General features: G+C 37.4%; 2 pseudogenes across 1 annotated transcript; one reads left to right on the top strand and one right to left on the bottom strand.

The window, feature by feature from the left end:
• Positions 1–6,465: 6,465 nt before the first annotated feature.
• On the top strand, positions 6,466–11,296 carry LOC147539101 (scoulerine-9-O-methyltransferase 2-like; annotated as a pseudogene). Its single transcript, XR_015225740.1, has 2 exons — positions 6,466–7,236; positions 10,720–11,296. The product of XR_015225740.1 is annotated as a scoulerine-9-O-methyltransferase 2-like (transcript).
• Positions 11,297–11,683: 387 nt separating this feature from the next.
• Positions 11,684–12,357, bottom strand: LOC147539102 (putative F-box protein At4g22030; annotated as a pseudogene).
• Positions 12,358–17,602: the final 5,245 nt, after the last annotated feature.

A 17,602-nucleotide genomic window follows, 5' to 3' on the forward strand; every position in this document is an offset into this window, starting at 1 on the left:
GTATATGTATGTTACAATAAAAAATTTCTTGGAGGGCCCTTTGTAGTGGGGGTCGAGTCTGATCGCACTGCCTGCACCCCAACTATATGTCCATGGGTTAAAATACATCAAAAGATGGAATATCCTCGTAATAACCATGAAACTGTCTTAAAAATAACCAAACACTCTAAAAGCCATGGAAGCTACCCTAAAGGTCGGCTAATAAATGATGGATTTTCAGCTCCATCGAAGTTTGATCCTATAGTCTCTTCAGTTGCAGAGTTGATGCACTACTGTGGAGCAAGATCCCAAGTGCACATGAGTATTTAGATTTAGCAAAAAAATTCATTCTGAGCATATTGTCTCACACCATTTTCTTTAATGTAAATGGTTGAATTGTGACACCAGTAATTTCACTTGGATGGTTTAAGAGTTCTCAAGAAGTTATTATGATTTTGGGTCACTTTTCGGTTGACCTTTATGTGCAGGGGCGACCCAGGCCCAAAGTAGTTGCTTTGGCCCCATTTAGAGAAGGGCCCCAAAGTACATATTTTTATAGGAACCCGACGACTTTTTTTAAAGGAGTTGTTCCTTTAAATCAGTCCGTGAATCCAAGAGAATTGCACGTGACTTCTCCCCTGCGTGAGCAATTGAAAGAGACCTTGTAACCTACTGGCCTAGGACCTAACAACTTAATTCCAACTGAAAAAGGAAATTCAATTGAAAAAAGGAAACATACTAACCTAAACATTTACCCAATTTTTTTTTTTATTCAACCTAAAAGCAAAACCTAATCATACTCAATTACTATCTCATTCTCTCTTTAAAGTCTCAAAGTACTCATTCTCTCACATCTTTCTTTATCTCACATATTTGTTTAACTTTCTGTTAAGCTTAACTTTTTTTTTCTTGTTCTCTCTCTTTCTTTCTATCCCTCTCCCTCTCACTTGCCTTATTTTCTATTCTTTCTCTTTCTAAATTTTCTTATATGAGAGTTAATTTAAGATTTAATTTTATTGCTAAAACAAGTCTCTACAGTGTACTCATATGTTGGTTATATTATAGGATCTTTACCAGCTACAAGGTATGTAATTCTTAATTAAACCTTTTAATGTTAGTTTTTTATGCAACAAATATGCAAAATAATTTTTGTCACTATCAAACTAGATTTTTTATATTTATATGATGAATTTATATACTGGACTATTTGATAAGACAATAGTTATTGGTATAAACTTTTCCATTTTAGGTCTAAGTTTCGGCATTGTACTTGAGTTTTTTCATTCGTATTTAGTGTAATAATGTGTTGGGTTTTGTATGTCTCTAAGACTACTTTATCATCTAACTAACGTTGTAAGCAGAATCTCAAACATCATATGTTTAACGCTAGTCTACCAAGATCGCATACATGAACTAATAACGAACTAGAAACTGAAAGTAAAATACATGGATTCGCTTTCCCCGAATAAGATTCCAACTCCTTTATACCGAAGATGAGAGCTCCAATTGTCATTCCTCTACTTGAGACACCCGAGTAAGTGACTTGATCTCCCTTCTTTAATGTCAGCTAGAATTCCATTGAAGGTTGAGAAGAAGCTCTCATTCTATCAATCTAGTCAAGAAGAAAGGTTCTTCTCAACCTTCCATCAAATTCCTAGCAGTCATTAAGGAAGGGAGACCAAGTTAACCTACTCGGTGTCTCAAGTAGAGGAGCGATAATTGGAGCTCTTGATCTTCACACGCGATTGGAAAGGCTCGAGGGAAAAATTGCGATAAAGGTTAGTTTAGCCCGATTTCAGTTCTTACTAGCTCTTGAATATGATCCTAGTTAGCTAGTGTTAAACATTAGATGTTTGTGATTCCGCTTGCAACACTAGTTAGAGTCTTAAAGACACATAAATCCCAACAAAAAGGCTCAAAAGAAGGGTTTTGGATCGGGGGCAAAATTGAGACCTTTTGGGCCCGAATTGGGGCCGCCCTTGGCTGGCCGGTTTCCCTAATGGGGCCGGTCAAATCTTCCCTTTAGGCATGGTTTGGACGGTCACATGTTAGGGAAATAAGAAAATAGAAACTAGTTTCTATTTTCGACTATTTCCTTAATGTTATTCAAAATGGACTTTTTGGGAAACCTAATTAGTTTGGGACTCTAACTTCGGGTTCTATATAATGTCTCTTAGGGACTTGAATAACGTGTGGAATTTCTCAATAAGCTTTCTTACTGTACAAAATCAAGTAGACAAAAGAAAGTGTGCTAATTCCCAAGCTATCTTACTAGTCAATAAAGAACAAGGTCTTCTTCGTAAGAAACCACCATTGGGATATCAAGTAGATCATTCAGGTGTCTTGAGTAGAGGAGCAACACGTGGGGCTCTTTGTCTTCGCATTCAATTAGAAAGGTTCGAGGGAAAAACTAGCGGTTAAGGTAATCCTAAACTCTTAGTTAATTATTAGCTTATGCATAATCATCTTGGGACCATATTAGTGTTCGACATGAGATGTCTGAGATTCCGCTAGGAACACTAGAAGACACCACAACCGAACAACATATCCATGTTCGTAACATCACAAGAAATCTCGTCTGAATAAGTAGAACCAATAGAAATAAGAATCTTGCAAAAACGATCTACACGAGTAGCAGACCCGGATTGAATCCAAGCCGTTTTGTACGGATGATTTTTGGGAAGAGTAGGGATATCCAAATGCTTGACAAGTTTAGAAGAGAAAAAATTTTAAACAGATCCATTGTCAATGACAATAGTGCATACTTTACCTTGTAGAGTTCATTTTTGTAACGAATAAGTTGCATCGTTGGGATTTTTCGATAGAGTAAGGAGTAAAAAATAACTTTCGGAGAACAAAGACAACTCGGTCTCCATTTTCGGTCGTGGTTACTACTTTCTCAAAGTCCTTTTTATCTAAATCATCCTCATCTTATTTGTCAACTAGGTTAGCTTGTCTTCTTGAAGGGCAAACATTGGAGTAATACTCATTCTTGACATCTATAACATTTAACTGGAAGGGTTTTTTATATGGGTTTTCAATAGTTGACTTTACCTCAGAATTTGTAGGTAAATTAGATTCTTCGGTTGAGTATCCAATAGAATTACCTTTAGGAAAACAACTACGCTAGATAACTCTTGAATCGTTCTCAAATGCTCTTGCCACACTTATATATTCAGAAATAGAGGAATAAGGACGAAGATTGACAAAGTCCTTTATATCATTACGAAGACCATCTTTGAACTTCTCAATTTTCATGGAATCCGAAATCGGTAAATTAAGTCGAGTGCTTAGGCGATAGAAGTCCGTAGCATATTCTTCAATTGATCGATTACCTTGTCAACACTGAAGATAAGAAGAACATAATTAGTTCTCGGCTTAAGTTCATACCATGGAGTGATAGGCGGAAAAACACTAATTCTTTTGTTTTTGGATTCTTGTTTCCACCATGTAAGAGTCGTCTCCGATAAATATCCCGTAACACAACGAACTTGATCCGGTCCATAAACTTGCATAACATCAAAAAATATCTCTAGTCTAGAAACATAGTCAAAAAAGTCTTCTATATTGATTGACCCATTGAAAGTAGGTACATCAATATGAATACTATGCGAAGATGATGAAGAAGAAGAAGACCCACGATAATACGAATTGCTCATGTGAGGTGCTAATGTCATGGTTCAGATTGCATTAGTTAAGGTCGGTTTCGAAAGGTGGTCGACTAAGTGTCCTAGGATTTGGATTAGGGTTTCGGTTTGGGTCTCGGTCTCGGCTAAGACTATGATTCTCACGGTTTGGCATGGGGTTACTAGGGTGGCAGGATGCTGTATATTGTTGCATAGTAAGGTTTAGGAAAGGGTGATAGATAGGGTTTATGGTTGGTTGGGGCGTAGGACTTTGGAAAAATTCGATATTACCTAATAATGGTAGGAACCTACAGACGTTTATAGGTTAAGTAATACGACTAGGTGAAGGTGAGTAGTCTAGGTTTTCGGTCCTAGAAAGTGAACTAAAGATGTTGGTGGTTGGTAGTTATAAGGGTGAAGAAGATATGGGTGGTTCGAATGTGGTGGTTCGAGGAATGTGTTCCCGAGAGGAACTAGAAGAAGAAGACGTACAGTTAAGTTTGGTGTTCATATCTTGAAGTAGTTGAATATCTTCAAACTTTTTGTTGGTTTCTTGGTTTGATTGAGCAAAGGCTTTCTCCAAGTTTGTGATTGTTGAAAATCCATTACGGATGTTCTCCCATTCGGATTCAAAGGTAGGAACTTTTTCTTTTAATGGAGTACCACGAGGATTAACCATGGTTCTCTAAAAAAATAGGCTCTAGATACCACTTGATGTAGCACAGAGGATTATAAGGAATAACTACGATTAACAACTAAGAAAACTAGAATAACTGAGATAAAAGATGCAAACAAGACGATTTTCTTATTGATAATAACTGAATGAATAAAAACCAACATAATAGACTCCCTTTTATAGGGTTTTAAGCAAACCTAAAATATACTCGAACTTGAAAAGAAATAAAACTTAAATACTAATTTCTTGTTTGCTAAGATACCTAATCTGATAAACATGGAAATATAGATATAACCTCTGAAATATATAAAATACCTAATCTAAAGGGCTAGCTGAGTGCGTTTTCCTTTCTAAGTGCTAAAAAAGACATCTTTATCCTTCTCTGAATATAATAATTACCAATATACTTATAACTAAAAAGAAAATCTTAAACAATTGATAAGTAAAAAATCTTTTTGTGATCTTTAGCGATGACTCTTCTCCTTCTTCACTCATCCTTCACCTCAGTTTTTCTCCTGAATTTTTTTCACATCTTCCTTCACTAATCACGGAACCACCCAAACTCCATGATGCAACGTAGGTTCTTTCTCGTTCATAATTTTTAATTATTTGAAGCTAATATTTTCAACACAAAGTATTCATAAACCGTAATCCTTTTGTGTCCAAACTCGCGAGCATAATGAATTAATATGAAATGCTAACATGTAAATACTTTAAGGTCGAAATAGACAATTTCTCATTTTTATGACATTTAAAATTAATATAAAAATAAAAATGAAGCACTTAGAAGTGATAAGTGATCATCACTTAGTAAGTGGTAGCACTTATAAGTGCTAAAAAAAATCAAACATCCTCTAACTACCATAATTGATAGTTTTTAGTAAAGATTTCACTACTAATTATTAAGCGGGCAGTAGCCACAAGTTTGATATTTTTCTAAACTTTTAGAAATAAAATCTCACTATTTTTGTTAAAAACATTCTAAAAATATAGATATATATTTTCTTGTTCATGTATTAATGTCAACATAACATGTATTGGTCCGCCCCAATTTCATCAAAAAAAAAATGTATTGGTCCGCTCTAGTCTGGCCAGTTAGCCTGCCCACGAACCAGACTGCCTCTGTTCGGGTTTAGCGCTTCTGATGTCGGGCCCAGACTGGACCAGTATTTAAGTTATTATAGGCCAGCATGGTCCGACATTATTTGAACCCCGACTGTCTAGGCCCAGTCAAAGCCCGACCAGGTAAGCTAGTCCACCTAAATTGAGATTTTTTTTTTATTTTATAGATGCATCCCACGTGCATGACTCAGGTTCTTACTCAATTTTTTTTTTTTTTTTTTGTTAAAGGTTAATATATTAAAACACTAAGTCAGAGATCCATTACAATACATATTAATAAGAAAGTACGGAATACAGGTTCTTACTCAAATTAGTATTCCCAAATCATTAATTATCCCACGTGCATCACTTACCTTCTATACTCAAATTTGGTAATTTCACGACAAATAGGATAACATTTAAAAAAATGTTGTTGGTCTATCGAGAACAGATCTAATATTTTCTTTTGTTGAAAAGATCAGATCTAATATTAGTTATATAATAGGCTATCCACCTAAATATTCAACAAAAATTAAAAGTATCCACTTAAAATCATTCTTTAATTAATCATACCCTTAGTCATAGGCACAATGATTAAGCTTGAATTCACATTCCCTATCGTGATTATTAGATCATATATCAACATTTCATGACAGCAATCTGGTAATTCAAGTTAAATTTGTGCTCATTCAATTCAAAACTGATTGACTGTCAATAAGTAAACATGACTTAGATATTATCTTTTTTTTGTTCATATGAATACCCTGTAGTATTATTGTCACCAAGCACACTCGTGTAGGATTTCTTTTGAACCTAAACATGCGTCTTTTTCTTGAGTGGCCTGAAGCACCTATGATTATTAAATCTACAACGGGTGGACTTAACTCTGGTACGTGTTGTTGGTTATGTGAGTACTTTTTTTCTCGTGGGACTACACACGCTAATTACTCATAGTTCTGTCTTATGATGTCACATAATCATAGTAAATATAACAACAATTCCAAACAAACAAAATCATATCAGTTTTCAAAACCAATAGTTTCTGCCACACAACCTAGAAATTCTGCTCTCCAAGTAAATTAGGAGATCAAAATGGAAGATCAAGAACAAGAAATGGAATGGCAAGGCCAAATTTGGAACCATATATGTGGCAGTGTTGATTCAATAGTTTTGAAATGTGCAATTGAATTAGGCATATTTGATATCATTCACAGTTCAGCTGGTAGCTCTATGAATCTCACCTTATCTGAACTATCAAAATCTCTTTCCTTACTTTTTCCTAGCAAACCCGAAAATTTATATAGACTGCTAAGATACTTATCTCGTATGAACCTCATAACCATCACCACTGTTGAAGAAAATGAAATATTTTCATTGACAGATTTGTCTAAACTACTACTTAGAAACCAAGAGAAAAGTTTAAGAGATTGGGTAATTGGAATCACAGACGAATTAACTGTATCGGTTTGGCATGAACTTGGTAGTTTTTGTTCGAATACAACTGATTCGACCCCTTTTGAGAAAGTTCACGGCAAGACTGCATGGGAATTACTAGAAGAGAACTCAAGATTGAACATGGTTATAAATAATATGATGGCTAGATACAAGGTTGGTTATGCCTGCATTTATACAAGGTTGTGGTAAGGTTTTCGATGGAATTACGTCTTTAGTTGATATTGGAGGAGGGGTTGGTATTGCAATGAGTTATATTGTTAAGTCTTTTCATCACATAAAATGCACAGTTTTCGATCTACCTCATGTTGTTAACTCAATAACGGAATATCCGGTCGGTGTGGATATGATTGGAGGTGACATGTTTGTGTCTATTCCTTGTGCAGATGCTATTTTGTTGAAGGTATCTATGCCCCTATTACACTTAATTCTTATATACTATATGCTTCTCTCGTTCGTTTTTGTTTTGAAGGTTATTTTGATTGAGTAGTATAATATGTACGTCTTTCCATTAGAGAAATCATGATTTGTGATGCAGACGCATAACACGTGGGCCCACGTCCATGCGTGCCCACGTCCATGCGTGCCACAATAGTGGTCCTAGTTAGTATAGGATTAGGAAGTTACCGTAAATTGGTATTTCTTTTATTTAGGAGTTTCTATGTTTTAAGTATTTTACTATTTAGGAATCCTAGTTTGAGTCTATCTAGGAAAGTCTATTATCCTATAAAAGGAGGTCTAGTCTATTTTGTTATTCATATTGAAGAGAAAAACCATTGAAGTTAATTAAGTTTAAGTTTATTTATCGTTTTCTTTACAGTTCTTCGTTTATTTTATTGTTCTTATTTTAATTCCGCTGCGTCTACATCAAGTGGTATTCAGAGCCATTTTTTTTAAAACCCAATCACAATGGTTAATACTACCATTCCTCCTACAACAACTAAAGAGAGGACACCAACTTTTGCTTCCGGATGGGACAACATCAACAAGAAGTTATCCTAGGTTACAAAATTGGAAGAAGCTTTCGATAATTACAAGAAGGAAAACATGGAAAAATTTGACCATATCGATCATCGATTCGATCAAGTCAATGAATCCATCATGAAGTTATCTAAACAACTCGAAAGCATATGTAAGTCTCCCTTTTCTACCACCACTTCTTCATCTTCCACTACGATCCAAACCTCATCACAGCAACCACCTCCAATCACAACAACCACCTCATCACAACAACCACCTCCAAACACCACCAACACAACCGTTGGCATTACCACACCAATCCCAAAACCCCTATTCGGTCACACCATCACCAACCCACCACCGATTTTTTCATACACCAACCCGACAACACCACTCTCAACGGTTTTCCCATTAGCGTACACAAACCCTACAAACATTCCAACCACACCCCCTTTCTCCTTCACCGAACACCACACATCGACCCGAGCCGAGTCATTCTCTCCTCACCAATCCATTACCAACCCGTCCTATAGCCAACCGAGTACGACCCAACCATACCCCTTCCATGATCCTCGACAATACTACTCACCAACCCCACAAAGACCTCGAGAACCCACCAATATCATTAACTCAACCACTCTACCAACCGATACCCACCAACCAAACCGTGACTTTGAATTCTCGAGAAACCACAATGATACATCCCCTCGCCAACACTCTCAATCCTTGTCTCTCACCGCACACCGAACCGAGGTGCATCTTCCTCAAACCGCCAAACCGAACACCACCAACCGTATCAAGGTCGAGAACCGGAAACCCTCACCCACCAAGATCACCGTTTCCCCGACACCTATCCACCTTCCCGAACCCATCTAACCGAATCATTCACCAACCGACCCAACGATTTCCCATCTCCTCCTCGTAACCGAGAACCTGACTTCGCATTAACCCAACACCATAACCGAGAAGAAACTCGACTCCAACACCGAACCCACTTTGATGAACCCGACTACCCACCGTACACACGAACCGTAATGAACTTCGTCTTCACACCCGAACCCAATCTGATGAACCTGATCGATACAATACCCGTCTCAACTACCGAGAACCGAACCCCACTAGAACCACCCCACGACACCGAACAACTCCTCCAACTCGTCCCACTCAGGCCGAACCTGAAGATCACCATCCCGAAGTCGATAATGATCATCAACAACCATATTCTTCTTACCGTATACGCATGGACGTCCCGGCATATGACGGTTCAATCAACATTGAAAACTTCTTGGATTATATTGCCCGATTGGAGATTTTCTTTGATGTTATGCAGGTACACGGGCAAGAACATGTACGATGTGTTACCGGATATCTTTCAAAAACGGCTTTAACTTGGTGGAAACAGGAATCTGAACAACGACTATTATCAAATCTCCCTCCATTATCCTCTTGGTCTGAACTTAAACCGCTTATGATGGCACGTTTCCTCCCTCCTGATTTCGAAAATCAATTATGTTTGGAACATCTTCGTTGTCGCCAGGGTCGACGCTCGGTTGAAGAATATGCTTCCGAGTTTCAACGTTTGAGTACTCGGCTTAATCTCCCCGATACAGAATCCATGAAAATGGAAAAATTCAAAGATGGCCTTCGAGGTGACATTAAGGATCTTGTCAACCTCCGTCCTTTCTCTTCCGTCTCTGAATGTATTAGTGTGGCTCGTTCTTTTGAGTCCGATTCTCGATCAATCTATCGGGGAAACTATAATCGGTCCAATTATGTTAGGCCACCTCCAGATGACTCCGATTTATCAAAACCAACGGATGACGGATCTAAGAATATAACTGAGAATCCATATAAAAAACCACCTCCAGTTAAGTGTTTTCGTTGTTTTGAAACAGGTCATTATTCTAATAATTGCCCGTTACGTGGTAAAGCAAACTTAGTGGAGAAACATCCTCCCTTGGATTCAGATGGTGAGGAGGTCGATCATGTCAATATTGACCTCGATTCAGGTGAACGTGTTATGCTAGTAACTCGTAGGATACCTTTTACTCCACTTGAACCCGATATTTCTCAAAGGAAAAATTTGTTTGTTACACGAGGTACGGTTTTAGACAAAGTTTGCACTATCGTTATTGATAACGGTTGTATGGAGAATTTGATTTCATCTAGACTAGTTGCTTACTTGGGTATTCCTACTATTCCAAAACCACATCCTTATCGTACTGCTTGGATTCAATCCGGTACTGCTACACGTGTTGATCGCATGTGTACCTTTTCACTCTCTATTGGCTCTTTCTATTTGTCTGATATTACTTGTGACGTTACCGACATGGATCTATGCCATATTATTTTGGGATGCCCTTAGCAATCGGATGTGGACGCTACTTACAAAGGACGTTTGAATATTTATGAGTTTCCATGGAGGAAGAAGATTATCATCTTGTTGCCGATTGCAGAAGGATCTACTGAACTAACCTCCATCCAACAATCAGTTCGGGACGAACCTTCTGGGGAACGGGGAGCTGATGCAGGCGCATAACACGTGGGCCCACGTCCCGGTCGGCCACAATAGTGGTCCTAGTTAGTATAGGATTAGGAAGTTACCGTAAATTGGTATTTCTTTTATTTAGGAGTTTCTATGTTTTAAGTATTTTATTATTTAGGAATCCTAGTTTGAGTCTATCTAGGAAAGTCTATTATCCTATAAAATGAGGTCTATTCTATTTTGTTATTCATATTGAAGAGAAAAACCATTGAAGTTAATTAAGTTTAAGTTTATTTATCGTTTTCTTTACAGTTCTTCGTTTATTTTATTGTTCTTATTTTAATTCCGCTGCGTCTACATCAATTTGAATGTTACTCGTGTTTATGAATTTGACCGATATATATTTGTGACAAATAATTTTTTGCTTAATTTCTTCTGCGGTACATTCTCCATAACTGGGAAGACGAAGGGTGCACAAAAATTCTAGAAAAATGCAGAGAAGCAATTCCGGCTGAGGGAGGAAATGTGATAATAATAGAAATAGTTATAGATCAAGATGGCGATGATGATAATCTTGCACAAGCAAAGTTAAGCCTTGATCTTGATATGATGGTTTGTTCAGGAGGGAGGGAAAGAACTAAGGATGAATGGAAAAAGTTACTTGAAAAGGCTGGTTTTCGCAGGATTGAAATTGTTCCTATTTGTGCCATACAATCCGTTATTCTTGCACAACCTTACTTATTTGAGCCAATATATGATAGTTCAAGTGGTGGATAATGTTGGAGGTTCTAGATTCCATCCCAGAAGAAGTGGATTTTTCATGGTTATTGATTTAAGTTATTAAGGTATAAATAATATTGTTGGGGTTGGGTCATAATTTAGTTGGGCTATAGGCCCGTTATTTTAGGAGTCTGAATTAGACGGTTATCGTGCTTATCACATTTTCGGTATGACACTCCTTAGATTCATTTCTTGTAATTTGGACAATGTGCATTTCAATGATGTCTCTTTGTCTGATTTTCTTTCCTCACTTATTTCTTTTTTGTCAACCTTTTCCAACTATTAGTTCTTGTGGTTCTCTTAGATTTATGATATATGGGGAATTAGGCCGTCTGATAGTTCAATGGTAATTTGATTACTTTTTTTTGGCCGCGGCTTTGGGGAACAAAGAAAATTCTCCGAGGAATAAATTCTTGAGGGAATCCATATTTTTTTGAAAATTCTCTGGGGAATAATTTTTTATGGGGAATACATAATACATTAGAAATTAATGTAATTAGCTTTGAGTAATAATTTTTGTAAAATTTTTATCCCAAGTCCTTCCCTCTTCTAGAGAAAATCAGAAACCCTAGTTCCTCTCCTCTCTTTACTCATCTCCTCCATAACTTCAACAAAATTTTTTGTTCATCTTATTCTCTTATCTGGAAAATACTCCACCCATTCTTCTCTCGAAAAATATTCCACTTCAGAATCTCTACTTTTCAATGTTTCACTTATATCTCTCATTTCCTTTCCAAGTTTAATACTCTACCCATTCTTCTCTATCTTCCCATTAATCAATTCTTCTTTGTGTTCTTGTTCTTGGTCTAGTTTTTGTTTTTGCCGGGCGATTGCAGGTTCGACGTTCTTTTGAAATTTTTCGATTATTACTCCTCCCAGTAATGGAAGAGGGTAAGCCTTATCAAGAGCCAAAACCCTTTCCATTGCTAGTTTTACATACATTTGGGTAAGAGGACTAGTACTACTAGAGAGAGATAGTTTAGTTTGGATCTGTCCATAAAGTTGCTTGAAAAATCTTACTGCATTTGGTTGTTCTTGGGCAAGTTGTGAAGGTTGAATATTGTTCATCACTAACAACACCCCTGTTGCTGCTGAATATAACAGAGATGATGATAACTTGAGAGCCAAGAGAGATGAAGGCGAACCCATTATTAAACCAGTAGATGCAAGTCTTGTCATGGTTGTTGCAGTTATTGTGATTGTATTAATTGAATTGAGAAAAAGGGTATTCAATAGTTTTTCTGCTTTACAATATTATTGTGCATTTCTATTCTTTTAGCAATAGATTCCATTATCATATGGTTTCTTCTAATTTTTGTTTTTTTAACTCTCAAAATTACAAGCCCTTTAGCAACAAAAAGAAACAAAAAAGTAAATCTCATTAGAACAGTTTTGAAGAAAATCCTCATTCCCCAGAGAATTTTTTTTATTCCCCAAAGCCGCGGCCTTTTTTTTCCGCCATTCAAAAGTGTACATTTTTACTGCCAGTAAATAATAAAGAAAATGAATTAGGAAACCAAAAAGTTAAGAGTCATATACTTTCCCAACCAAATTCTCTTTGGTAGCAGGGGCATGGAAAATAGTGTGCCACCACTGCCATGGCACTGACCCCCTCATCCTAGAGGTTCATTTTCTGGAAATGCTTCTACAGTAACCCACAGTAGTAGCTCGTATGGTGTTTACATTGGAAGTGCTACGAGTTTCCATTTGGGGATGACCAACTTTTTACTTACACCGGGCTAGTAATTGGTCACTTAATTCACCCATCTTGTGAAAAATAATTCGTCAGTGTCAGGAGAGAGGAAATCTTGACATTGATTTTGATACTGATATGATGGTTTCTCAAAAATCGTAAGAATTTGAACGAGAAGGGACTTCAAAATTCTTTATTAGGAGATCCATCTAGCATAAGGACCTCAAATCGTAGGATGGGACACTTGGATTCTCGATTTGTACAGCAGATGATTGCAAACTCAGTTTGCAGTAAGTGATTCAAGAACAAACTACTTTGTTATAATCGAAATCGAATAATAATATAAGTTAATGATTTTTCATAAGATTAAGTTGCTTAATCAAGTTTATGATTCTTTAACCTAGATTTGTTCTTCTGAATAACCTAGATGCTTTCATTCAAATAACCTATATTTGTTCATTTGAATAACAACATCTGGGTAAAAGAATCTGATAGAAAAAACATATAAAGAGCTTAGATGATGAAGAAGATAATAACCTTACAACTTAATTTTATTAGAAAATAAACGAAGAATCATAAGATTTAGGCGACAATGAAGAAATAATTACGCAAAAGAAATCGAGTCTTTTATGAGTACAAACACATTAGAACATCTTCAAATCAATATGTAAATCAAAAGATAAAAATGACAACGAAATTGATTCTTCAAATCAGTACTATAGTAGCGACAAAGCTCACGAAATCGATTCTTGAAGGTTTGCCAGAAGAGTCACCACCGACTTCAGTCATCGTCTCCCTCTCGTCTCTCTTCCACCTCTTTCTCTCTCCTCTTTGCTTTTAGGTTAGAATTCTGGTAGAAATTTTTTAAATCTTCATTCTTTAAAAGGAAGGGTATTTTAAGGATATAGAAATAATAGAAATTAGATATTTGACCTAATTGATAATTTTTAATATTATTTAAGACATAAACAATAATTACACATAATTATGTTAACACTTAGTAATTTCAAAAAGTAACAAGCACTTTTTTTTGGCTTATTATGGATAATATTTTGAATTAGTAGTTGCCCAGTTCCTAAATTCAAATAAAATATGAATTCGACAACTTGTGTTGTTTTTTTTTTGTTGAAATAATTCAACAACTTCCTTTTTTTTTGTTGAAATGGAACATCTAGTATTAAGAAATTAGAGTACTCTTACAATACAAATTAACAAGAAAACAGGGAACATTATGCCAAGTCTTCGTTCTGTTCTTTATCCTGGCTCATTTCGATAGCTTTTCTGCAGGAGAATTGAATTTCCGGACCGTGTGTTTGAATTGCACCTTATGCAGCCTCTTTTTGACTTCGTGAATTTTTTGAATATGCATTTTGGATTGCCATTGTATTCATTGATGGTCGTTCTTTATGTTGTTGATGAGGTTGATGTTGTCACTTTCGATGATGATGTCGTTATAATTTTTTGCTTCTGCCCATAGCAGTCCCTTAAGGATAGTTATGGCTTCACTAGTTCGACTCCTAATTGAAGTGGTGTGCGCTTCTATGAATTTCGAGTTCGAATCATGTATGATTAAGCTGGTACCTGCTACAGATTCAACATTTATAAAGGAAGCATCTATATTTATTTTCAAACAGGACTGTTCTGGGGGTTTCCATTTATCTTGATGGATTATATTTTTGTTTTTCAGAGGAGATATTGTTTTCAGGTAGTTTTGACTCATATTTATTATCGTCGTAATAGAATTGATTTCATGTTGGAAGCAGTGATCACATCTGGTTTTCCATATTATCCATAAGATGGTTGCATAGTGAATGTTATTTGTCGGTTGACCTTTATTCGATGCATTCTCCGAAGAGAAGATCCATTCTGTCACCGAGGAAATATTGTTAGAGATGATGTTAAAGTAAAACCACACATTTTTCGCTAGAGGGCAGTGTAGCAATGCGTGTTCTATGGATCCAATTTCATTGCAGTTGGGACAGTTTAGATTATTGTCAATATATTGACCAATTCTCGCTCTCATTGGTAGAGCTTTAGAGCATATTTTCCAAATGAAAATTTGGATTCTCGGCACTGTAGGGATAGACCAAATAAAATTCCAGTTGGGAGACTGGGGCATAGGGGAGTTCATGCTATTGCAAAGGTGTTGATACATAGATTTAACCGTGAACTTACCTGATTCAGTGAGGATCCATTTCTTTTGGTCTTCACCATCTTCATTAATGAGGATAGCTTTGATTAGGTTCTTTGTAGCATCATCGAAGTTGTTGTTCAGAGTATCCTCATTCCAGTTATTATTCGAGACACGTTGAGAGACCGTGGTGAGGTTAGAATTATGGTTATTGCAAGGAGGGTTACTGAGAGAGTGGATCCACTTATCTTCCCAGATATTAATCTTTTCTCCATTTTGGACTTCCCAAGTAATAAAATAATCGATATTATTGAGGTGTTTTCTGATGTTTTTTCATTGCCAAGAGTGATGAGACTTGGTGATGCACCCGAAAAGGTTGCACACCCAAGCGGAGGTATCAAGTAGTAATCCAGCAAAGCCGGGATCGATCCAAGGATAGGAAGGTAGGTTGGATATCGAAGGGTCTTATCCCTCGGTCTAGATATGAACAGCTAACTTAGACAAAATAGGAAAGGAAACAAAGATAAATGGGGGTTTTAGATTGAATAAGTAATAAGAAAAGAAAACAAGTAAAACTAAACTAAACAATCAATGTAAACGGGCGAGAGAGATTCGAGAGAAGAGTTCGAAGGAAACAAGTGTCGGGAGACGGTAAGACTCGATTCGGCCAACAAATAAGTGAGAGGGGTGTCGAAGTCCGGGGATCGATAATGATAAACCTACGACTATGTGTAGTCCGATTTGATGTGTCGAGGTACAATCGATATTCGACTCCTAAAGTAGATGTCTCTAAGTACTATGTATATCCGGAGATCATACTTAGTCAAACAAACGTCTAAATCGGTTAATCCCGAGTCATCGAAAGTGTCGCCTAGTCGCCTAACTATGTGAAGTGCATGACAAGACACATGAAATTATGACTTAGACTACGATCGATATCGAATACTTCGTTTCGTCTATTAACTATGCGAAGTGCTTGACAAGACACATGAAAATACGATCAAAACGATAATCGAAATAAATGAACATCAATTTATAATCAAAACATCAAATCATATTAAAACATAATCACGAATTCATCACATTTCATCTCATATAATCGACACACTAAAGTTAGCTAAACATGGTAATTGAATAAGAAATGGAAAGGAAATGATGAAAGAATCCCCCTTTTTCGATGTGGTTCGAGGCTAAGATCGTCGGAAAATATGAGTCTTTAAGGTTCAGCCGATCTCCCCTTAGCAAATTCTGGGTTCCCCATAGCGACCACCATCATCTTCTCCATTTAGAACACAACCTCCATTAAAGCTAACCCTAGCTTTCTCTCTCTAGAAATTTCTTGTCCAAAATCAAATCAAACCACATGGGAAGCTAACCAAGATGATGGGGAGTAAAAGCCCTAAGATTTCGGACCAAGATAGTGGCCGGAAACCCTAAGATAATTCCGGCCAAAGAAGCTTCAAGATCCGGCCAAAAAGATGAAGTTCCGGCCAAAAAGCTTGGATCCGGGCCAAAGGAAGCTTTTCCCGAGCATGGAGGTGCGCGTCCGGTGTTGTCCCGTGTGCTAGCACCTGCAGCCCGAGCTAGAAAGCTTGCAGCCCGAGCTGCTCCTCTTGGCGTCCGATCTGCTGCCCTTGATTGCAGCCCGAGCTGCTGCTCGTACTCGGAGCAGCTGCTGTTCCGATCCCTTGTGCTGTGCTGCAGCTCCCGCGTCCCAAGCTGCTGTTGCAACTCTCCCGAGCATCCTTCCCGAGCAGCCCGAGCTGCTGCTCGGCCGGCCTAGTGTGCTGGCCGGCCTATGCTTTGGCCGGATCCTCCTTCTTCTTCTCTCTTGTCTTTCTCTTTAAACCCAACTCAAAGCTTTTTCTCTAGCAACCAAGAACACAACCCTAGCCACCCTCTCTCTCCTCTTCTTTTCCAAGGTTGAAGATGATGAATGAGGAAGAAGATGAATAGTGTATTTGGCTCAAACCCTAGACTTAGTCAACCTTGACTTTGACTCAAACTTGAGTCCATTGGGTGCCTCCAAAATCTCTTCCTTCTTTCATCTTCTTTGGGCTTGGGTTTTATTCCTTCATATCTAGGCTCTTGGGTTTTAGACTTAGGCTTTAATCTACACTTGGAAATCAAGGGGGGTGCCTTCATAGAATCTTTGTTTTAAGACCGAACCTCGACTTCTTTCTTTCACAACTTCCCTGTCCGAACTCGGAATGGACTTCCGTTTTCACCGTTGGACTCGTCTTTGACTCCTCTTCTCTTTTGATTTGTTTGAAGTCTTTTTCTCTCGTTTTGGGTACATGAAATGATAGTGATAATTCGCTCCCTTTATTCCGAATTAAGTTCTTTATTCCAAATATGGTACCTAAACAAGAAAAACACATAAAATGTTATTGATAACACTCGAAAAGGAATAATTAGTCTAAGTTAGGCTCTCAAAGATGTGACATGAAAATGTCACATCACTTGGCTGGACCCGGGTTCTCCGTGTACGGGAAATACATAGCTTTTAAGAACTGGACCCAAATGGCCTGAGGTTCAGCTTTGATTCTCCAAGCTAACTTGCTTAACATAGCTATGTTATCAAGTTCGGGGCAATGAATACCAAGACCACCCATGTGTTTAGGGAGGCAAATCGCAAACCAAGATTTGGTACATATGGCTTTGGACCTACCCCACCAGAATGATTTTTGGACAGTCAAAATGCTTTTCCTAGTGCCTT

The sequence above is a fragment of the Eschscholzia californica genome, unplaced genomic scaffold (assembly GCF_041429995.1).
Source record: "Eschscholzia californica isolate CP2 unplaced genomic scaffold, dmEscCali1.0.p SCAF_5, whole genome shotgun sequence".
In the NCBI taxonomy this organism is placed as follows: domain Eukaryota; kingdom Viridiplantae; phylum Streptophyta; class Magnoliopsida; order Ranunculales; family Papaveraceae; genus Eschscholzia; species Eschscholzia californica.